This window comes from Anopheles merus, unplaced genomic scaffold (assembly GCF_017562075.2).
Source record: "Anopheles merus strain MAF unplaced genomic scaffold, AmerM5.1 LNR4000888, whole genome shotgun sequence".
NCBI lineage: Eukaryota > Metazoa > Arthropoda > Insecta > Diptera > Culicidae > Anopheles > Anopheles merus.
Genome location: NW_024428468.1, coordinates 2,035 through 27,542, shown reverse-complemented (window position 1 = coordinate 27,542; position 25,508 = coordinate 2,035). Strand labels below are relative to the sequence as shown.

General features: G+C 40.1%; 1 pseudogene; it reads right to left on the bottom strand.

Moving 5' to 3' along the window:
• Nucleotides 1-3,114: 3,114 nt before the first annotated feature.
• On the bottom strand, nt 3,115-24,311 carry LOC121603163 (annotated as a pseudogene).
• Between the last annotated feature and the right edge of the window lie 1,197 nt (nt 24,312-25,508).

The following is a 25,508-nucleotide window of genomic DNA, read 5'->3' as shown; positions in this document are numbered from 1 at the left end:
TCACTGCCTTAATCCTAAATTAACGCACATAATTAAAAAAACACTTTTACAGTCGCACTGAGCAAAAAAATAAACAATTCAGTACAGCACTTTCTGCTCCTCATCGCTGTTGCTCCTGGTTTTCTCGCTGCACTGTACGGGCCACCTGCTCCCAACATTACGACACAGCACACAGGTTTGTTGTCTCCGTTCGCCGTGAAACACACTGAAATGGAAGAAAAATGTTATTAATTAGAAGGGGGATATTGGTTGATCATTTAATCACTTTACTTACCTCAAATTAAACAAATCTCCATTGTTCACGGGGTTTATACGCTATACCAAGCGCAGAAAATACACAAGCACAACCTAACTGGACTGAACGTAAAGCCTACTGCGTTAATGTGTGTATGCGCTTCTGCAAAGCCACCGCGCCGTACTGCGTGTGTAGCCAAGTGCGTGTGTGTGTATATTGCACCACGGACACAGAACACAAATCTCACCGACAGCAGAGCGTATGTCGCCAAGTGTGTGCATGGTGTATTTGCACCACCGAATTCTGAACGTCCACCGCACCGCACCAAACAGCGGTGTATCGCAAGTGCGTGGTTGTGTGTAGTACACCGTAGACTGGCAGAAAACTACCTGCACTAGAAACAGAGCGCTGGTGTGGCCAAATGTGTGCATGTGTGTACTTGCTCCACTGAAAGCCGGTATCGCACCAGATTTCGGGTGTCGCCTGTGCGTGCGTGTGTGTTATCTCACCAGCACACTCGTTCATCAATTTTTTTCGTTTTTTCGCTTGAGCCACTCGATTTCGTTCTTCGCTGATTTTGGCAGCGCACGAAGGGGGTTCGGTTTCAACTTCCAACAACAACAACCACACGAGGGAGCTCGTGGATACTCACGAAGGGAAAATCACTCAAATCAGAGCGAGAGACAGATAGAAAAAACGAAAGGTCAATATAAAATCTTCGGCTTTTGACCGTTGGGATTTTCCCAGTCCGCAAAAAGCCGAAGTTTTGTATGGGATCGTCTCGTACACATATCCCAAGTAGCAGAGCCGAAGTTTTCAGAGATTTTGCTGTGTGCCAAAGCGAGAGGCCCTGTCTTCTCTCTCTAGATTTTGGACGGCAAACCGCCGCCCGTGTCGAGGTGTGTGCGTGTGACGAAAAACTATGGATGAAATACTGGGGAAGCGGAGTTTGAAGTCTTTCGTTCGTCACACACACACACATGCATTTACCAGCGGATATCGCTGGACCGAGTCTACCCATGTCTCTCGATCAACCATGATTTTTCTGCTATTGCTCTCATCCGAGTGTGAGGCATCCTCAGTCTGTCCAGAACTTTCCCTATGGAGGATGTACTGAAGTGAGGTGCGATTTCTTGTGCGACGTACTTTGCTCTTTACGTTTTGTGCGTGTTCCTTCTTCCTCAGTTATGGAATGATTTATCCTAGCAAATGGTTGAGGTAAGTTTCTTGCTGTGTGCTTGTGCAGGTTCATTCAACTAACCCTTGGCGTCTAAAAAGTTACAGATGTGTGCGCTATTTATCAACTGCTAGCCTCGTAAACAATCTTCAAAGTGAGCGACGCAAAGAAAACGTTTTCCATTTTTAAAATATTAAGGTAAGTTTTGATCTAATCATATGCGATAAACTCTCCATAATAATACATACTACTTACATTCATTATTGCTTCATTGAGCTCCCGGTGTGACGTCATTACTCAACAGAAGCCGGTTCAACACGCGCAGCTCCTGTTCATGACGTCATCACTAAACTGAAGCCAGCTGAACACGCGCCGCACGGATGGTACCCCGAGCGCGGTAGGAGGAAGGAAGAACGAGAGGAGGAAGAACGGTAAATTTGGAAAGGGAAAGCGTTCTGCCGTCTACACAGCGGGAGTATGACAAAACACATGTGGGAAGGGAGAGAGATACTATTCAATAAACAGCATGCGAATGTGTGCATAAAGCAAATGTGAACAGCCTCATCATTTCTATAAGCAATCCGAAAAAGGGGGTGGAGCAAACACATTGGTATGCGTGAGCGGCTGACGAAACCAAAACGTTTAGATGTGTGCGTGACGGATGGTTCGGCGCCTGTGGCGAAGCTCTCGACAAGCCTGCAAAGCAGAGCTTCGTGGAGAGCTTTGTAGAGAGCTCAGATTACACAGGCCGCCGTCGGTTTTTGCGTCCTTGGGGGGTATGAGGCTGAGCCAGGGACGGGTAGCTCGACGAGCTGCTTGACAAATTTGCCGTAGGAGGGAAAAGAAGGCATGATAAAATTCTCCGAACACCATGATTTCTTCCGTCGCTTTGCACAGCGGGACTCTACCCAACAAACAAAGCCGAAGTCGCTCGAACCTTTTACTCTGTGCCAGAGCGATGCTTTCTGTATCAAGTTCTACAGCTGCAAACACAGCGCGTGTAGATGTGTGTGTGCGCGGAGCGAATGTATCGATGAAGATGGGAAGCAGCGGGGTTTTCTCATTCAGTTGACGGGACCCGAACAATTCCCCATGGTTTGGTCAGTCCAATGCCAACGCTGCTGAGGGAAGGGTGTGTTACTTTTCCACGCGGTGGGACTCATGCTCATGATGATGAAAAACTGTATGTCTTTGCAATATTTGCTTACTATGTTATTGATTTCACCATTTTCTAAAATTTACACTACTTTTCAAATATTTTATGAAAATACACGTGAAAGTTTCTATAGATAATATTTTCAGAAGAAACGGCGCAAAAAGCCGCTTTGCTAAGATTGATGATATTATCAATTTAAAAAAAGTTTCTGAACCCGTCATGAAAAAAAAAAAACAAAAATACGAAAAACTTTTTCTAAGTATATTTTGAGTTGCTGAATCTAGCTCTCGAAGATCGTTTTTGGATAGCATGAATAGTTTCAAAGATATTTATCAAAAACCTGTTGATTTCTTCTAACACACATATTTGAAATGTTCAGCAGTAAGCGGGTATGATGTACACAAAGGTTATACGTGTAAAAAATATTCGACCGCATATCCTCCGCGCGGAACAGTGTGTTCGAGAAATGTGCCGCAGATTCAGCATTGCATCCGATGAATTCAGGTATCATCAACGTTTTCAAGCATTATACCGCAGTCTTGGCATTGGCTAAGAAAAATTCGGGAAGGGGTCCCGCGGTCTTGAGATAAAGTGTGAAACCCTGTACCCTATGTACTGCCTCATTTTAGTGAGTGATGTATGCAGCTGGGTAGCCAAGCTATCCCAAATATAACACAGGTTGTTTTATTTTGAGTGAACTATATTTGTTCAAAACCAGAATGGTAACTGATTGGTCGACAAGTATTTCTTACATACATCAAATTTGCCTTCTAAACCAATTTATGCTGCATTTTAAATGTAACCATACTACACTATGCACGTTGTGTTTGTAGTTCCAATACAATTAATTATTTTCAACCTTCACCATTTAAAGTAGCTGTCCAACACTGAACACTGGCGAGCCGAGCCACACCACTGTGTTTCGACTAACACCGGACATTCAACTCCACCAAGATGCTGTTCTCGTATAATGTTACGTGTACGATTTCTTTTACCAAGGCCACATGTCTTGCTGCAAGGACTCCAGGCCGACCACTCGCTAACCCGACAATCTGTATCAGTGAGAGTTTTATTGGTATGATTCATATGTTCAGTGTTTCCAACGTTTGACTGGTATTTAAGTTTTTAAGTAACTTCGTACGGTGCTTATATTTGAGTTTCTTCACCATTTTGTGCACGTTGTTGTGATTGTTGTATACTTTGATCTGAAAAATACATAATAGCAATTTTTCAATAAGCAACACGAGCTTTCTTTGTCATCCTTACCTTAGTAAATGTAACATGAGCTATCGGTGGAAGGTGTTTGATTTCAGGATAGAAAAAGCTGCTTGCGAAATGGAGAGGTGATCTGGAAGTGATTTGTTGAACTACACCCCTTGGATTGGTAGGCCATTTTGGTGAGGTAAAAGTTAATCCACTGCTACTACCTGCGTCGAGCGGATGCAGCGGTATCGTTACCTTTTCAAGCCATCGTCCTTTGAAGCATAGCTGTTGCAAGACAATTCAAACCATATTAAAGAAATAAGTTACATGAACGTGAGATAAACCTGTTATCAACCTACGTCAAAGTGTCCAATCCAATGAACCAATCCGGCGAGGGTATTATCTTTGTGATGAAAGACACGCTCGAATGTTTTCCGTTTACGAAAAAAGTTGCCTCACTTACACCCTTACCTTTGCGAATTTTTGGTAGTCGAAATTCATCGAATAAAAAATCCTGTTGAACTTCCAAAGTTTCTTCCAATAAAGCTACTTGTCCCGTCTCGGCAAAAGTTGCCACAGCCATCGAAGCAGTGTGTTTCAAATGAAAAAGTTGATAGGTTTGGTTATGAGTTAAACCTAATTATCAGAATATGAAGAAATTATAGAAAAAAATACTTATAATAACAATAGTTTAGAAACATCTGCTATAACAATCATATATTTATTGATAAATACATATCAGTATGAATGTGAAAGTCATATAACCACGGAAGATTATTTTAATAGAATTATGATCCCGCTGCGAAAAGCGATCGAAACTTCTCAGCCTCTCACTCTATGCAACTAGAGAGCAAGAACCAATAATGATAAAGCGAGATGAAAGGATAGAGAAGAGGGTACGGAGGGGAGAAATAGAACGTGGGTGTGAACTATTTTTCAGCCATTTTAATTTTTGCGCCAACACGGTCGCGTACAGGAGCATTTTGTCCGAAAGAGATAAACACATACAGCCCCGCACAACAAAATCGAGCAGTTTTTGCGCTCGCTTTCTAGCTCGCTTTCCGCCGAAACCGATCGAAAAAGCGAGCAGAAACATCCGAAGAACCGATCGAAGCTCTTGATCTATTCCCGCTGCGCAAATTCGAGCAGTTTCCAGCGCAGAAAATGCACCAAAATCTGCGCTGGCCAGCGCAGATTTTGGCTCGTCTGACGCGCTGTTCTTCAGCGATTCCAGCGCTGGCTCGCGCAGTTCGGACAGTTCGGGCGGCAAGTTCGGGCGGCGGCGGAGCAAAAAAAAAACGGTCAAAAATTTAAAAAAAAATGGCGCCCATTTTTTCGTCCGCTTCCTCTCCCTCCCTCACCCTGCCTTGCCTTACTTGCGCTTCAGCCCGTGCCTTCCGCCGCCAGCTGATTGGGTGTTTGTGATGTATGCGTTGATTCATATATGTGCATTGCGGGTGTGTATTGTTATTGGTGGGTGTTAGCATTTATTAATTAGTGTGTGACCTTGAGACGATGCGGGAGAAGCTGGATTGGGATTTAAAGTGTTATCGGTGTATTGATGGATTATTTTATTTCGTGCCGCTGCTGATGAGACCATTCGACGCCCGTGCCAATTGAGGGTGAAGAAGCCTATTTAAAACAAGCGTAGGAGAACGTCTAACACTAATCTAATATTTTTTATTAGAACATGTGTGATGCTTCAACGACCTTCTAATCATCATGTAGCACGGTGTATAGTGGCAATATTTTTTTTTGTAAAGTGCTGAAATCTGTCTCGAGTTTTGGGTCTCGACACACACACGCACACACACAGCGCGGGGAAAGTGACCGTTCACTCTATCATGCCGCGATCCCCCACCCCGCCCGGCGCTTTGGATGAGGATGCGATACAAGAAAGCTGAACCAGCCGTTCTACCGATAGGGTAGCCGTAATCGATCATGTGGGGAGGGGGGGGGGGGTGGTCTGGTGGGGGGAAGGGGGGGAGTGCGTGCTTGCGTTCGCGCTTTCGTGGGTGCGTGCTTGCGTTTGCGCTTTCGCGGGTGCCTGCCCGCGTACACGCGTACGTGCATGTGTGCGTGTGTGTTTTTGTGTGTGTGTGCGTGCGTGTGGAAACCCCAAAACTATTTGATTCTGATGCGTACATTTTCATCCGCTGCGGCTACAAAGTCCATGCATTTTCGATTTCGCTACCTGAGAGACAACACAACTATCGGATTGGCACCACGATCTTTGCGATCGGTTCTGCTGTTGGGGGTGTTAAAAAGGCACACGATCGAAGCAAACGTGCGTGTGATATGTAGCAAATTTCTTTCGCGCATATGGTGCTGCACCTGCCCGTCCAGAATCTGGCGGCTTGTTGGTTTGGAGAAGTTATCATGACGCGGATTGACCGGCATTGCCTTGGAATGGGTTCGGATCGGTAGGTTCATGTTTTAGTCGAGTGAATTCCGTGCATTTGTCGCGCCACAGCGGTAGACCCGGCAGCACCAAAGTCAAACAAAACCTTCCCCGAGTGTGGACTGCTATGCTAAGTTCTTCTTCTTCTTATTATTATTATTATTGGCGTAATGGCCTACGCGATCACGCCGGCCTTTTCAGGACTTGAGTAACACGTAGCCGGATAGTCATCTCTTGCTACGGCGGACGGTTCATACGCGGTTAGAACCTACGACGGGCATGCTGTTAAGATGTGCGGAATAATGGCGGTGCCGCGGGACCGCTCCTATCCAGCGGGTAACTTGCATACTGCCACACTGTCTCCTGCTCGATGCATACGCTGCAGGCAGAGGGAAGGATGCACCTCCACGATAAAAACACCGTCATGAACCAGCGGTGGACCTAACGGTAGGCGGACTAGGCGGTCACCGAAGTCTCTAGTCTGTAGTATGTCGTATGTCTACAAGTGGACAGAGTATTAGCGACAAGGGCCCCCGGAAAGATGGTCGTTGGTGCCCCGTGGCTGGAGAACCATTTGCACAGCCCTCCCCCTCCCCCATGCCGGCAACAATTTTAAGGCCTGTGACGATGATCGTAGGGGTCCCTTGGCCACCCTCCCCCCCGCGCCGCCGATTTAAGTATACTGTTCAATCTCCCAACAGCTGTGTGCCAGTACCCCCTCCTCCCGGTCATCAGTTACCATTTACATGGACCTCAACTCGGCCTTTCGCCACTGTCATAAACACCTTCCTGTTTTGACCGATGGATCATAATATTCCGGAAGAAAACACATTTGGCGAAAGTGCATACACACGCACGTACACACCCATGCGCTGACGGCTCAGCATATCTGTGTAATCTAAACCATACGAAAGCAAAAGCTTAGTGTAACAAAGTTATGCTTAATGCTTAACACGTTAAGTTCGATGGCAGGCTCCAGGGACTGCCAGTGAACTTTCCAGTATACCGGTTCCACAATCAGCTTGCGTTCTAGATGCCGGCGGAACGGTAAGCTCATGAAAATCAGCGCCGGACTGAACGTGTTAATGCGGATTAGGATTCTGCGCGTTGCACAGCAAACCCTCCTGCGTAAACTAGCGATTCCTTAGTCATTTTTATATTGCAGTGTTTGAACTCATTGCGATTTTTGGTTTGATTTGTGAAAATGTAACTTCATCGCCGCAATGTTTGTTAACGGCATTTTTAGGCGCCACAACAGCTCGCGAGCATTGACCATATGCGAGAATGAGATAGCGCTAGGGAGGGAAAGAGCACGGACGATGGCTGACAGCGATTGGCCGTCTGACGCACCAACACATCCAAACCTTCGGCAGCGCGCTCAGGCGAGGGGAATGAGGCGGAGCCAGGGACGGGCAGCTCGACTGGGTGCTCGACAAATTTGCCGTTGGAGAGAAAAGGAAGGCATGATAAAATTCTCAGAACGGCATAACGCCTTCCGTCGCTTTGCGCAGCGGGTTGAAGCGTTTACGGTCGTTACGATGTTATGATCCATCGGAAAGGAAGGTGTTCATGAAAGGCGGAAAGATGAGTTGAGGCCCTTGTAAATGGTAACTGATGACCGGGAGAAGGGGGTACTGGCACACAGCTGTTGGGAGATTGAACAGTATACTTAAATTGCCGGCGGAGGGGGTTGCTATGGGACCCCTACGATCATTGGTCACAGGCCCTGAAATTGTTGCCAGCGTGGGGAGGGGAAGGGGAAGGGGGTGCAAATGGTTCTCTAGCCACGGGGCCCCAACGACCATCTTTCCAGGGACCCTTGTCGCTAATATTCTGTCCAATTGTAGACACACGGCATACTACAGACTAGCGATCTTCGGCGACCGCCTAGTCCGCCTATCGTTAGATCCGCCGCTAGTTCATGACGGTGTTTTTTTTTATTGTGGAGGTGCATCCTTCCCCCTGCCTGCAGCGTATGCATCGGACAGGAGACAGTGTGGCAGTATGCAAGTTGCCCACTGGATAGGAGCGGTCCCGCAGCACCGCCATCATTCCACACATCTTATGTAACAGCATGCCCGTCATGGGTTTTGACCGCGTATGAACTGTCCGCCGTAGCAAGGGCTGACTATCCGGCTGCGTGGTATTCAAGTCCTGAAAAGGCCGGCATGATCGCGTAGGCTGTAATGCCAATAATAATAATAATAACACTAATAATTTTTATTTTGTGTGTGACCTTGAGACGATGCGGGAGCAGCTGGTTTGGGATTTCAAGTGTTATCGGTGTATTGATGGTTTATTTTATTTCGTGCCGCTGCTGATGAGACCATTCGATATCCTGCCAATTGAGGGTGAAGAAGCCTATTTAAAACAAGCGTAGGAGAACGTCTAACACTAATCTATTTTTTTTAATTTGAACATGTTTGATGCTTCACCTACCTTTTATGCATCATGTAGCACCGTGTATAGTGGCAATAATTTTTTTTTTAATGTGCCGAAATCTGTCTCGCGGTTTTGGGTCTCGACACACGCACGCACACAGCGTGGGGAAAGTGGCCGTTCACTCTATCATGTCGCCGCCCGGCGCTAGGGATGAGGATGCGCTACAAGATAGCTGAACCAGCAATTCTACCGATAAGGTAGCCGTAGTCAATCATGCGGAGGGGGGGGGGGATTGGTGGAGGGTGCGCGCTCGCGTGCGCGCTTTCGTGGGTGCGTGCTCGCGTGCGCGCGATTGGATTGGCACCATCATCTTTGCGACCGGCTCTGCTGTTGGCGGTATCAAAAAGACACACGATCAAAGCAAACATGCATGTGATATGTAGAACATTTCTTTCCAATTCAGCTAGCGGACGCAAGTGGAATCAAAACTTGAATTGAATTCATACAAGAGAGGATTCTGGATTTGTTTATTACGATGTGCGTATGGTGCTGCATCTGTCCGTCCAGAATCTGGTGGCTTGTTGGCATGGAGTCGATATCATGACTCCGAGTGACCGGAACTGCCTTGGAAAGGGTGCGGTTCGGTAGGTTCATGTTTTGGTCGATTGCATTCCGATGATCTGTCGCGCCACAGCGGGACACCCGGCAGCAACAAAGAGAAGTAAAACTCTTCCCCGGGTGTGGGCTGTTATGCTAAGTTCATCTTCTTATTATTATTATTATTGTCATTACGGCCTACGCGATCGTGCATGCCTTTTCAGGACTTGAATATCACGTAGCCGGATAGTCAGCCCTTGCTACGGTGGACGGTTCATACGCGGTTAGAACCTACGATGGGCATGCTGTTAAGATGTGCGGAATGATGGCGGAGCCGCGGGCCCGCTCTTATCCAGCGGGCAACTTGTATATTGCCACGATTGAATATTAGCGACAAGAGCCCCCGGAAAGATGGTCGTTGGGGCCCCGTGGCTGAAGAACCATTTACACCCCCCCCTCTCACCCCCCATGCCGGCAATAATTTTAAGGCCTGTGATCGATTATCGTAGGGGTCTCATGGCCGAAGCCCCCCTCCCCCCCCCCTGCAGGCAATTTAAGTATACTGTTCAATCTCCCAACAGCTGTGTGCCAGTACCCCCTTCTCCCGGTCATCAGTTACCATTTACAGGGGCCTCAACTCGTCTTTCCGCCTAGGGCCCCCGATTCCCCTCATCAGCCACTGTCATGAACACCTTCCTTTCTTTGACCGATGGATCATAACATTCCGGAAGAAAACACATTTGGTGACAGTTTTGGACACACACGCACACTCACACCCATGCGCAGACGGCTCAGCATATCTGTGTAATCTACACCATACGAAAGCAAAAGCTTAGGATAACAAAGTTATGCTTAATGCTTAGCACGTTCAGTTCGATGGCAGGCCCCAGGGACTACCAGTGATCTTTCCAGTATACCGGTTTCACAATCAGCTTGCGTTCTAGATGCCGGCGGAACGGAAAGTTGATGAAAATCAGCGCCGGGCTGAACGTGTTAATGCGAATTAGGGTTCTGCGCGTTGCACAACAAAACCTCTAGCGTCAGCTGTCAATTCCTTATTCATTTTTACATTGCAGCGTTTGAACTCATTACGCTTTTTTGGTTTGATTTGTGAAAATTAAACTTCATCGCCGCAATGTTTGTTAACGGCTTTTTAAGCGCCACAGCAACTCATGAGCATTGTCCACACGCGAGAAAGAGATAGCGCTATGGAGGGAAAAAGCACGGGCGACAGCTGACAGCGATTGGTCGTCTGGCGCACCAACACATCCAAACCTTCGACAGTGCGCTTAGTCGAGGGGTATGAGGCGGAGCCAGGGACGGGTAGCTCGACGAGCTGCTTGACAAATTTGCCGTTGGAGGGAAAAAGAAGGCATGATAAAATTCTCCGAACGCCATGATATCTTCCGTGGCTTTGCACAGCGGGAGAATATAAGACATTTTTTCATTGGTAATGGACACTTGCAATCTTAAACTCAAAGGAAAAGGTGGTATGTGTGCTGTTCATGTTATTCTTCCCCATTGTTTTCAGTGGAAAAGACTTCGTGCAGGCATCGGCATTGTCCTATTTCTTGATCAGACCCAAAGGTATTGTAAAACCTTTAAGTTTTTTACAGTTGCATTACTTCAAATTGGTTGCCCATCTAGAACGGAATACCAATGCAATATTGCAATATTTTCAATAGTAGGGGAAGTCAGGGTTGGTACGACACTGTGGATAAGTTCGACACCTTGCCGTTTTCGTATTTATAGAACTTTTGGAAGAAAAAAACGTGTGTACAGGCGGTCCCCGAGATACATGGTACCTCTTATACGCGGATTCGGAAATACGCGGTTTTCTAAATTTGACAGTTCTTTGAACAAATTGTACTGATTTGACACATCAATTGTAAATTGCCAAATAATTTCCGTTTCGATCGAATACTAAAAACTTTTTCAAAAGGTTTAAAACTGTTATATACAGTCTGAAACATATCAAATAATTCATAAAGTGACTAAAACCGCCCCCTACTTGCAAAATTACACAAAATTAGTGATATTTTAGCTGGAAATCAGGAGATATATAGATATTATTTATGTTACCTGTTTCGAATATTTGAACCACATGTCACTGATTAGAAACTTGTCAATTGTCAAAAAACAACAAAATAAACACATGGTGGTTCTGATTGACAGCCGATGTACGTTTTTACTTCTAGGACTTAAGTAATTATGGCGTTATTTCAACAAAATTATAGTTTCTGTGTTAATAGTATTGTTTTATAAACACTATTGACTAGTTATGTATCAAAGGGCGTAATTTTTATATTAAACTATATAATATAAAATGTCACTAAAACTTGTGTGGCGCCAATAGGGGTAAAATCAACACCCCACTTGGTAGTAGTGTAATGCTTATTTGTAGCATGTTAACTCTTTTTTATATCGTAATTTGAAAGTGCCTATATTTTATACCGATGTCCCTTAACGATGTACGACAAACGTAAAAATCAAGCTGAGCAAACACGTAATATAAAAATACCGTAAAAGCTTTAAAACTCAAGTTGTCAACAAACCAAGGAAGCTATAATTATGGAATCTAGCTATTATTCTCTCACAGAACGTTTGCTAAACTCAGACTCAAACCATCTACTTTATATATGGTTTAGGCATATGAAAATTAATATTCTTATGACTTTGACCGTAGTTTAGGCTTACTTTAGGCCGGATAGGCTTAAATGAAGAAAAAAAAATATAGTCGCTGGTTTGGAATCACATTGACCGATGTTCGACTTTTGGCTTTCGAGTTGGCAGAGAAAAATAAAATTGGACACTTTTCGATTTTATAAAAAAAGAAGAAGATTACTGGAAGATGGCTGCCAGGTTATTTTATAAAGGAATCTTAACCATTCATTCCGTAAACCAGATGCTACCTCCGAAGCTTCTACTATATGGAGTCTGATCCGGTGCTATTTGTAATGAAATTTTTGTTCTTGCTTGTAGCTTCATTTATTTCCCATATTTCAATAATGTTTTCTGTGAATTTTTCTTAAAATTGGCATGAAATCCTTTTTTGAACTTCAATGATAAACAACCGGCCATCAGAGTTTGTTATTTTAAAATTATAGCCAATGTGTCGAAATCACCCCACAAGGTGTCGATTTTACCCCATCATGGTGTCGATCTTACCCGCACTGCAGTCGTGATGCAACAAAAAACACACTTTTTTAGTTTTACCAGAATGTTATCAAAATCAATCCAGGAACCGTAGTTTCTCGTAAGATGGTACATAATAAATCAAAAAAGCTTTTTCGATGTCTACTAGTAAGTTTACAGTGGCAAAAGTATTGCAATCAGGGGAAAACCTTAAGGTATCGTGTTGGCACGATAACGACCTCGTGCATTTTGACAGGCGAATGTTTACAAAACATCAAGCTGTATAGGACAGCTCGAATAGTTAGAACTATAAACACCAGATGGCGGCACCTGTTAGATAAGGACAAAAAGATATTCCCAAATACGAGACAGATATATGATCAAAAGTAGGACCAATTAGGACAAAGTTCGGCAGCGGTCGCTAAACAGGGTCAAGTGCGGTCAAGACGGATCAGCTGTTAGAGGAGGCGCCATCCAAAAAGTTGGCAGCAGTATCAAAATATAAAGCAGAAAGAACAGACTAATTTTTAAACTGCGCAATAAAGTCAAAATAAGCCAGTTCTAAGAAAGTCTTTCCAGCTACTCAATAAACTGTTAATAGGCGTAACAACATATCGAAACTACCCCCAGTTTCCCTATTGGTGTACATTTCAGCACGTTTGAGTGTTTAAATGCGTTAATTTAGCAAGTAATGTTGATCTTGTACCTTATACACAAAAAAACTCATTTTAATTATTAACCTTAGTTTTTCAATTTTTTAATTTTTAATTTAAAAATTGGATTGCTTACCAAGTGGCACAAATCCACAAAACGATCACTAAACGAGTTCTAAACGACTCAAGCTCTCTACCTAAACGAAATATAAAAAGACTTTGTTTAGCAGACGGCAAACGACTCATGCATTCTGAAAATAGCAAAAGCTGGTGACGCGTATATGTTTGAGGGATACTCAACCAGTGCCCAATGAAACATTTTGGACCTAGCTTGAACAAAAACTGGGCTGTCTTGCTTTATCTTCTATACCGCACCTGCTTGCACTCATTCGCGAGCGTTGCAATATACTCTCCCGATTTCAAGTTCTCGCGAATTGCCTACTGCTGTAAGATTGTATGAGTGAATGTGCATCGTTTTTCTCTGTGCTTCCTCTTCTCCCCCCTCGTTCGTACTCCCTTCTTCCATCGATTCGATGCGCGATTCCTGATTTAACCGCGCAGTAACATTTGTAAGGTTCCGTGACAATGAAATAATCTACAAAAATAGACACATCGTTTTCATTTAGCATCCGTGGTCCACACCAAGGTGGATTAAAAACATAAGGTGGTGGATTAGGGCCTTTGGGGGTCGCCATAGTTGAGGAACTTTACGTCATTTTAGAACCGGTAAGCATTGGTTTCCACACACAAAACTTAACAAATAGAACAGATTTCTTTGTAATTATGTGCATTTTTGTGTGTCTATTGGTTTTATCGAAAAAATGAGACATATTAACAAAAGATTTGATGATTTTTTTATGCACGAAATTTAAAATCATGTGAGTAAGAGTTCTAATCTCACGTAAATTGTTCATGTGGCTCGTAGATAATGAGGAATTAATGTGAAAATTGAAAAAAATAATGCTTACTTAATTGTTATCATCAAAAATGACGAAAACACAATGAATTATAGAATAATTTCACGGAATAACACAAAATAACACACTTTAATCCATGTTTTAATGTTAAATAAGAACTCGCGAAATCCGAAATATATTTTTAAAGAATGTTTAATCGAAAAAATGGGGTAGATAAATTATATGAACAAATTTAATAAATGTAAACAAAGTTTAAATTCTGGGGACCTTACGTCAAGTGACGAATTGTCAAAATGTACTAGAGTCCACCACCTGATATTTTTAAATCGACCTTGGTCCACACGGAACGCCGATACCCCAAACACCTCCGGCCAATATCAAATTCTCGATATTGGCGGTGACTTGTGGATGTGTCCTCCCATCTCCTCATCAATTTAATTCACTTGCTACATCTCCTCCCCTTTCTCCTTCTCCTAGAACTCATGCAAATGAAATTCTAGAGAGAAGTGGAAGAAGAGGGAGGAGCATCAGCTTTTTGCTCTCTCTCAAAAAATAAGTCCAAAATTGTCTGCCTTTGGGTACCAGTTTGGGTACTGAGATAGGGCCCCATCTCTGGTCCATATTTTTACCCATTCATGGCGTTTTGGTCGTTTGGGTGGAGCTTCCTCGCTTGGAGGAGAGCTTTCTCATTCCCTCTGTACTGTTATATGGTTTCGCATTGAAGTTATGCATCGCTAGAACTATAACGGTGATACGATTGTTTAAATACTAAACTTCAATTGAAAATCACCAGCACTGAAGCAAGCAAGATTTGAGTAATTTCATTTCATTTCATTTATTAATTCAATATCCGCCATCAAGGCTAAATAAAGTAGACTTAAAACTAAATAAACCCTAACAAATAAATAAAATAATTCATGAAAAACTAAGCCTAACTAAAACTAGTCTTGACCTAGCAAAAAAAATTAAAGAAAAAAAACATAGGTAGAGCGTAGAGACTATCAAACCTAATGAAAACTTAGAAGAATAATTAAAGAGAATTAGAAGAAAAAATACGGTTACGGAAAGAGTTGAGAGAGGAGTCGAAATCAAAGAGATGGTAAAAGTGGTTAAACAACCTGAAACAGGATAGAATAGGATCATTGAAAGTATAAAGAGTATGACGTGTTTCAATTGACAGAGGATCGCGAGGACGAAGGGAACGAAAGGAAAAATACAACGAGATGGACGAGAGTAAATCAGGAGCATCAGTATCAGAAAGTAATAAGCCACCAATAACCCAAGGAAACATTTTGGACCTAGCTTGAACAAAAACTGGGCTGTCTTGCTTTATCTTCTATACCGCACCTGCTTGCACTCATTCGCGAGCGTTGAAATATACTCTCTCGATTTCATGTTCTCGCGAATTGCCTACTGTTGTAAGAATGTATGAGTGAATGTGCATCATTTTTCTCTGTGCTTCCTCTTCTCCCCCCTCGTTCGTACTCCCTTCTTCCATCGATTCGATGCGCGATTCCTGATTCAACCGCGCAGAAACATTTGTAAGGTTCCGTGTCAATCAGATACTGTACGAAATTATACACATTGTTTTCATTTAGCATCCGTGGTCCACATGGAACGCCGATACCCCAAACACCACCGGTCAATATCAAATCCTCGATATTGGCGGTGACTGGTGAATGAATGTGTTTCTCTCCCCTCTCCTCATCAATTTAATTCACTTGCTACATCTCCTCCCCTTTCCCCTTCTCCTAGAACTCATACAAATGAAATTCTAGAGAGAAGTGTGAGAAGAGGGAAGAAGCATCAGCTTTTTCGCTCTCTCTCAAAAAATAAGTCCAAAATTGTCTGCCTTTGGGTACCAGTTTGGGTACTGAGATAGGGCCCCATCTCAGGTCCATAGTTTTACCCATTCATCGCGTTTTGGTCGATTGGGAAAACATGCCAGAGACACTTGGCGGCGGAAGCTTAAATAGTGAAGATTGAATCACTGCAATCGCGTTTCATAGGGAGGTAGTGAGCCAGCACCGAACAAACGACGAATAGCAATCCTGGTAAAGAGGCGCTGAATGCTTTCAATTCTCGAACAGCCATCAATAGTAGGAGGATTCCAGATGATACTAGCATATTCAAGAAGAGGCCTTACCAGAGCACAATAAAGGTTTCTTAGGTAGCTTTGATCTCTAAAATAGAGGTAAAACGTAAAATAAACCCAAGGGTTCGATTACCTTTTAGTAGAACCTCATCAAGCTGCAGTTTAAAGTTAAGACGACTGTCAAGTATAATTCCAAGGTCACGGATGGACATAACACGAGAGAGGGACGAGTTAGATAGAGGATAGTTGAAAAAAATAGCAGAAAGAGAGTGAGAGAAAGAAATAACAGAATATTTTTCAGGGCACAGGCGAAGTAAATTTGATGAACACCAATGAACAAAAGCTTTAAAGTAATGCTGAAGTCTCAAACAATCAGAAGAAGAAGACACAGGTAAAAAGATTTTGATATCATCCGCATAAAGGAGATGACCATCAGGAGGCAAAACATTACAAACATCATTGATGAACAAAGAAAACAGAAGAGGACTTAGCACACAACCCTGAGGGACACCTGACGTACAAAAAAACTCCTCAGATAAGTAATGGTCGTTGGTGTCGGCACCCGTGTATCTAAACACACCACACGACCATTCTTATAGATTTTTGCTTAGAAAGTTAGAAGGGTATATATGCCATGATTAGATGAAGCAAGGCGAAACAAATTGCAAGAAAAGGACAACAATATGATGATGAGTTGTAATAAGCCATCTATGGAGCAAACCAGTGAAGCTATGGAGCTTTCATTTTTTGTCTATGGATATTTGATTTTCCAGTTGTTAATCTGTGGCGCTTGGTTATCGATTGGACACAAATCGTAAACGTTATCAAAAATCACAATTAGGGGGTTGCAATTCGGCGTTACTGATTGCATAGCTGATTGCGTTGCTACCGTGTAAAGTGCCTTTAAGGGTGTTCCGCGTCCACCAAGGAGAATATTTTAGCAGCCGATAAGGTGCATTGTAGCAGATCTGGTAGTATCTACACAAAGTCAGCTTAATGCGGCATACTCGAAAACATCGTCAGCGCCTTCCGCGGCGTCATTTTGCACAGGTACTAATCAATGAGTCGCAGCGCTTTGAGGATCTCGATATTTGTTTGTTTGACGAAAACATGATTGTCGTTTTTCGTCCAACGCCTACATCGATGAATCGCTATGTTGGTGCTAAGAATGCAAGACAACCAACTCCGTACAAAAATCATCCAAGCTATCCGCTCCCAACATCAACTCATTAACCAACATCGTCTCACTATAGAGTGAAAAAGTAACGCTCTATAGCGTTACGCTCAATAGCTTATAGCGTCTAATAGCGTGAGAGATTGAAAATGAGAACCTTTTTGTAAAATTTGTTATAGGACTAGTTAATTTGACCCAGTTACAGGGTTTTGTAAGATAGTTTCGAGGGTATTTCATAACTTTTGGATGCGTGCTAAGGACTTTTGAAAAGGCAACGCAAACTCCTGGTGACATTTAGTTCCAAGGAATGCATTAAAAAAATACTGATTCGAAATTCATACCTATCCTGGAACTAATGTCCCATGTCCATTCTGAAATTTTACAGAAATCGTTCTGGTGCTGGAACTAATTCCAATCCCATATACCGTCTGAACTCACTGGTTGAACTTCGATTCCCTGCCAACTGTTGAATATGTGCTTTTTATTTGGCACGTTTTTTGTTACAAAAAATTACAGAATTTTCTCTCGGCAGGCCATGAGATTTTTATAATTTTCAAAAGCCGAGTTTTCCATACAACCGCATGCTTTGTAATTGAACTGTCAGCCAACTATCGAGCGGTCAATTAAAAAATATGTCAACAAAAAAGCATTCAATTATTGAATTCTGAATGTATGTGTTTATTGTTTATTTGTCATAAACCTGGCACAGGAACTAATCATAACCCATAACCGATTTTTAAACTGATCCTGACACCATACCGGTCGTGGAATTGATCCCGATCCCATACCGCAATGATCTCCAACCTTTTTAGGATCACAGATCAATTAGCTTTGCCGCAGACCACTTTTACAGGGGTAACATTTTGAAGACTCTGTTGAAATCTTTTGATCCAAAATATGTCCAAAATATCTTTTTCTACACATTCCTGTTGAAATGTTTATCTCGATTATGGAGAAAATATGCACATTGTGTAGTGTATTAAGCTTTTCTATTTAAAAAATGCTTTCGGGGACCATTTCTTTTCACGCCCCGGACCACAGCTTGGATAACTGCTACAAAAACCATACTGGTCCTGACATTGATCCCGAACTCATACCGGAACTTACACTAAACCCATAACGATGCTGGAACCGATCCCGACCCCATGTAGATCCTGTTACATAAACCTACGGGTACTGGAACTGATCTCAAACCCATAATGCTCGCTTTTATAATTCGGGACTTGTATAGTATCTGAATCTGTCTTAATCATGGCACTATGCAAAGCAGTCTAGTTGTTTTCCCTTTTTTACATCAGAGGGTCCCGTGGTGCTATTGTCAATTCGGACGACTTAAAAACATGCCCATCTTGGGTTCAAGCTTCGTATAGACTGTCGCCCTAAGCAAAGATTGACTATCTGGCTGCATGGTAATTAATAAGTATCGAAAGCCTGTAATTGCCGGTATGAGCTGTTACCTCTAAAATAATGTAAAAATGTTTCCGTGACATACAGTGCACGCTCGGTAATCCGTATTTGAATCGAGTGCGGATCATCGAATGAAGTTTTAATGTGTTTTTTTTTAATTTTTTTGTCGCAGTTCTTGAGTTGATTATTACATTACCTACATTTTCATGTTGTACAAAGAATGTTAATAATTTTAAAAATAGCAGGAAATTTATCTGTTTAAGCATATTTTACTACTTATGGCCAAACATTGTTTCATCTCATGAATTTGATTGTCAAAACTGCGGATTACTGAGCGTATACAGTATCTGGACCTACAGTAGCGGCTACCTAAAGTAGGACATCAATATTCTGATTTTGAGACATCCTCGACAGTTGCACGGCACACCTATTGGAAAACTATCCTAACACATCGTTGATGACATTGTTTAGCTCTGCTTTAGCTAAACATTAGGCCAATATATTTAAAAAATCCCACAAATTCAAGCAAAAGCGTGCAACTACAGAATTCTGAGTGTAACTTGTATCGTTCTTTCCCCGCTGCGATCGAAACCTTTTCAACCTCTCGTTCAATGTAGCTGAAGAGCAAGAACCAATAATGATAAAGCGAGGTGAAAGGATGTGGAAGAGGGGAAGGAGGGGAGAAAGAGAACGTGGGTGTGAACTATTTTTCGGCCACTATCATCATAATTTAATTAAGGTAAAAAAAATTAACAGCTTTTAGATGAACCGATATCTACGAGATTACATTTTTAATTACAAGTAAATAACAGGTTTAATATTTTTCATTGTTGCATTATGGTTTATGAAAAATAGTCTGAAAGTATGGAGTTCGTTAACACCCTTAAAGCTTTCAATTAGAGTAACATTTCCAATAAGCAGAAAATATAAAATATTAAAAATATACACAAAAAAATGAATATATAAAATATATTTATTACCTATTCCATCTATGTTTCCGGCCATTTTGAATAAAAATTAGTTTAGGTCCAAGGTTATTTTTAAAGCAAAAAATGAGATTAATAAATACTTTTTTACTTTCAATTTCCTATTTTATCGATAGCTGGGTAACATAATAATTATTCATTTTTTCATTATTAATCCTTTTTGTGTTTAAAATTGTTATAATTGTAATTCTTAATGAATTGATCTTTAATCGCAATTGCTGTACTTTTTTATGTTTGCTCAAAAACTGTTACTTTTCTCAGCGTTACGCGTAACGCTTGTTGATCGCAAACCCAAGCAGCATTTTTGAACGCTTGTTTTTACCGCCGTGGATGAGCCAATTAATAGATAATCATGTCTTAATATTGTTTATTTTTATGATAGTTTTAATATTGTTTGTTTATGATAATTACAAAAGCAACAATTTTTGAACCAACATAATAAAGTACATCAAGCGCTAATAAAGATAAAATTCATTGATAATTTATGAGTAAAAAAATTATTATATTATTATTAGGCTATCATTTTTAACATCAATCAGAGTTGTAACAACTTAAAGAATTACAATTTTTACAATCTTTTACATAAAAAAGGGTGAATAACAAATTTTTTTATTAATTTATTTACTGAGCTTTTGATAAAAAAGGAAAATGAAATATATACAAGTATTTATTAAATTTCCTTAACCTCACTTTTAATAAAAGCCCTCGCATCTAAAGTTATTTTTATTCAAAATGACCGGAAACATAGATTGAAAAGGTAATAATTATATTACATACATTTCCATTTTTTTAAATATATTTTCGATATTTAATATTTTTTACCTATTGGAAATGTTACTCTAATTCAGGGGTCTCCATACTACGACCTGCGGGCCGCATGCGGCTCTCGAAAGCCTAAATTGCGGCCCACAGTGGTGTTGCAAAGGATACTGTAAATATTATATTACTTTCACAATTTTCATTAAATTTTTAATTTTTACTAAACCAAGACAAAAATCTAGTTACTATAAAATAAAAATGGATGATTTCAAAATATTCATAAAGTATTTTCATATGAAAACGAGATTTCAACGTTCTCATTACCAAAAGTAACGTCAAAATGGTCTTCAAAAACATTATTTACGAAGCAATGTGGCCCACGAATTGAAAAGTTTGTAGACCCCTGCTCTAATTTAAAGCTTTAAGGGTGTTTACGAACTTCATACTTTCAGACTATTTCTCATAAACCATAATACAACAATGATAAATATGAAACCTGTTATTTACTTCTAATTAAAAATTCTTAAAGAAATCGATTCATCTTAAAGCAATTAACTTTCTTTACATTGCAATTTAAAATATTGTTTATTGAATCAATGTATACTGGTCGGTCGCGTGGTCAAAACTGTAATAAAAATTTTGCTTGGGAATATTTTAACGGATGTAACGCTTCTACCAAAGAAAGGCTCAGCCCTTTACGTTACATTGGAGAAGCGTTACATCTCTTAAAATATTCCCAAACAACATTTTTATTACAGTTTCGTCCATGCAAGCAACTGTTTTAGAGTGTTTGAATAAAAAAAATTAGCTGTAATGATACTTTAAGCTAATTGTTACAAATATAAGTCCCAAAAAGTTTTATTTTTGTACATCATTACACTGTGCTTCACAAACAAAAACCATGGGAATGTAAAAACCCTTAAAATGGAAACTAAATTTAATTAGCATTATGAATAAGAAGGAAATAAAATATATTCACATCATATTTTGTATATCAAATATATGAGATGTATTGATTAACTACATTAACTATGAAATTACATGCCCTACCAATTCAATGCCCTGGTTTTACCAAGAGGTGGGCAAATAAAAATAAATATTAAAAAAATATATATAATTTAATTTTAAATGATTTGAGTAATTACTGAAGTTGTTTTAACACTCACTGATGTTAATGATAGTAAAATAATAATAATTCAATATCAATTTTAAATATTTTTAAATGATATATCACACAATTTTTGTGATCGATTACTGAACTTTTGTATAATTATTTCAATTTTCTGCCTTTCATAATAATACATAAAAATAATTAATACTAAGCCAGAATTATCGGTCAATTGGCCCATCCAAGACGATTAAATCAGGCGTTCAACAAAAATGGTGCTTGGGTTTGAGATAAACAGGCGTTACGCGTAACGTTAGCGTAACGTAGAGGGCTGAGCCTTACTTTTACCTCTCTCGTTGAAGTTTGCAAGCAAACTTTTAAGATAAATTGTATAGGAATAGCATATCTTTACAAAAATATAATTTAAAACTTTCACGCATCCCTGTGACATTGGTTTAAGCTTATTTTCGAAGCGGAAAAAAATATATCAATATGTTACTAAATCTTAATCTGCATTTTTCTTGGTTATTTGTAATTAGAGGGTTATAAAACTTACATGGTGTTCATAGAACACTCCAATCAATACATTTTGATCATTGGAATCTATCTGTGTAGTGAAATCATGCTTAAATAGAAGGTGCCCAATTTGCCCCATATGCCCATTTTGCTTCGCTTTACCCTGCTGATTACACATGGCAGGACAAGCAGTCCTGCATATAACGGCCCGGTCCATTAGGGGTCTGAACCCATGACGGGCATATTGTTAGGTGGTTTGCGTCAGTATAATTAAAATTACAAATTTATAATTTAAATATAAATAGTTTGATTATAATTCGCTCTAAAATAGATTACAGTACATGTACAAATACTCTTAAAAATACTTCAAATATTCTACATATATGGGTTAAAAGGATAGTCCCGTAGTAAATATCAAGAATACCATGTCCATCGATTATTCAAGCCTCATATGGACACCCCCCCCCCCACCATCCTCCTCTGTGGAGGAAATATGTGGCTGTGTGCTACTAAATATGTCTCGAAAACCTGCATTGGCACCGGCATGACCGTATTGATAGTTACATTCAAAATATTAGTTATGTTTATAAATGTATTTTATTTCATATGTTTTGGTTTAATTTATATTTCAACTTCTAAGCAAACATATTCAAGCACTAATACAATGCTAAACATATTTCAACACAACCACAATATCAAATCCGCTGCTCTTTTTACCTATTTTTAAATTTGAGAGGCAAATGTGCTACCATATGTAAAAAATGAGTTTCTCATGTCGACCTTTAAGGCCTTATTAGACACAGGAAAAAAACTGTCATTCGATTTTGGAATCGATCCTTCAAACAGGGTTTGACAGATAGATGGCAGTCGGAAAATCGGAATTAGGCATGCTCAATTCCGATTTGCTCCAGAGTAGATTTTTACTATCAATGTCAATAGAGCGTATTGAATTTCTTGATAATGATGAATATAAACTACACAAATAGTAAACAAAGAATGATTTTTTTCGGATAAAGCCAAGAAAATCAATAAATTAAATAATAAATGTGAAAGGTGACAGAACCGCACTCTTGTCTTATTACACGTACGAGAGGTTTTGTACCAAAGTCTAAGTATGACAGATAAATGCCAATCGAGAAATGACTTTATTTTCCTCCGTCGATCGTTCCCGCTTCGATCGTGTTTGGGAAAGTGGCTGCATATTATTTACGTTCAAATAATTTGTGTTTAGTGAGCTCATATTCAATATAGTTTTATTTTTGAAGCTTCATTTATAACACTAATATACCATCCATCAATCCATCCATATTGTAAATTTTTTTTCTAGTTAAATTATTTGTAATAAATAATTATTTTTTATAATCATAATTATAATAATTATAATTATTTGTAGTTAAATAATTACAATATCACAATATAAAAATACATTTCATCTATTATGTTACAATCGTCTAATTTGATTCAATCTCGAAACCGAAGTTAGACTTCTGATTCAATTCAACTTTTGATCTGCCAAAATCAATTGCTATACTTATATCATGTCCCATCATTACAAAATCAACAGCTCTTAAATCACTTGACCTCGTTATTTGATGCACGTCATAATTGATGTCCTAATACTATAAATTAATCTAGACATTCAACTTACCTAACGTCATACTCCAATGTGGAGGAGGCCGAAATTCTGGATAGTGTTTAGGAAAGAGTTTTTTTGACCATCTAGTTACTAATTTGATGCGATACAAAACAAGCATCCCATTCTGATGGCAATTTTCTTCGTAGAAAACGTTACCTCCGATGGGATTGCTAGTAATCATGGCTAAATGTTCAGATATAGTCACCATCCAGAGCAGCAGCACCAATTTAGTACACATCATTAATCTTGTTTATTTTAGTTTGTCTTTAAACTTGATTCGCTGCAATTATCCAAGGGTTTTAAGACGCAAATATCATTAATGCAAGGTTATAAATGTTCGCTGATATGTTGGTCAAACATAACAGACCATCACAAAACACATGGGGCAGAGATAGATTCATAGATTCGTTTTTCCCGTCCATTGAAAAAAAGTTTGTTTGATTTATTGATTGATCACGGTCCGCATTAACAGAGCAATCAAAGTCTTCATCTTGATAATATATCTTTAAATGTAAGCACTTCGTACAGTATTGAAATCAAGTGGCTCCGCCGAAGACTAGCTAAAAGAAAAGCAACGATTAATAACTAACAATGCTATCAAAGTGTATAATCTACAGTCTCACACGAATGTTAGCGCGATCAGAACTATCGATAACTAAATTTGACTGTTATAAGTGAACAACCGACCGAGCAAATTTCTATCCGGCGCTAACAAAATTCACAGACAGACTGATTCATCCACCGACCAGTCTGGTATACATCAAAACAAAATTGTGAGAAAAAATCACATTCAATTCTCCCACCAAACCATGCGTGTGCGTGGTAAGATAAACTACCGCATTAAGGTACAGTTCGTTATTTATAAACCATCTGTTCATACTTCGTTCTCTTCAACGCAAGATCTGAGTTTTTTTCTATCTTTTGCTCATGCTGATGATGTTATGAACGTTCGTGATGATTACATGTTATGATACCATGAGCAAAGACAAACTGACGCAGCTAAATGTCTCTCACGGTATCCTACATGGGTCTCCAAACTAAATGTCTTGCAGGTTGACCCGCAAGCGGCATGCGGCCCTCAATTTTTGGTTTTGTCTTTCATTCCGATATATGTACTGAAAATCATTGAAAATTTGAACTCTAGACAGACATGACTGTATCATCAGACCCATTACTTGTCTCGTCTGAAACTAATGTGGTTGCCTTCTCAATTTGACTCTTTTCCTTTTCTTTCCTTTTATAAAATTTACATATCTTGTTTGGATTCCTCAACGTCCAAAAGTGAATGCAAATTTAGCAAGGCCACGATTAGTTGCATTGGAAGAACGATTTGAACGTATGAGTAAGCTAACCGAATTTCAAAAAACTTGGTCATTAGATAAATAAATATTTTCTTCACCAAATAACGACAGGAGAAGTCAACGTCGTTAGAAGTTTATCCGATCAAAGCTCATCGACTCACTCGTAAATTTGTCTTCTTTTTCTATTTGGCGTAACGTCCTACGCGGTCATGCAGGCCTATAAGATTTTTAAGACTTACAGGGGTTTTCAAGTCACTTTCTAATGTGCACATAATTATTCACCGCCTCCAAGATGGTTTTCAACAGCCATCGAATGGTGTATTTGCTTCATAATAAAATTTCAGTTTTTACACATGATTTTAAACACATCCCAAAGAACTGTCAAACTCAATCCAGCTTGAGACGCAAAGAATTTTAAAATTATGATGGGAATGAAATATCATATTGATGTGGATGATGAAGAATTTCAAAATTATGATGTAAACGAAATATCATATGATGTGGATGATGATGGATTAACATCTTGCATGCAGTGAATAACAACGTTTAAATTCGAAACTGACTTGAAAACAATCTGTACAGGTATTCCTCGATATACGCCATACTCGATACACGCGATTTTGGTATGCGTGATTTTCTTAATTTAACAGTTCGTTAAGCAATTTGTACT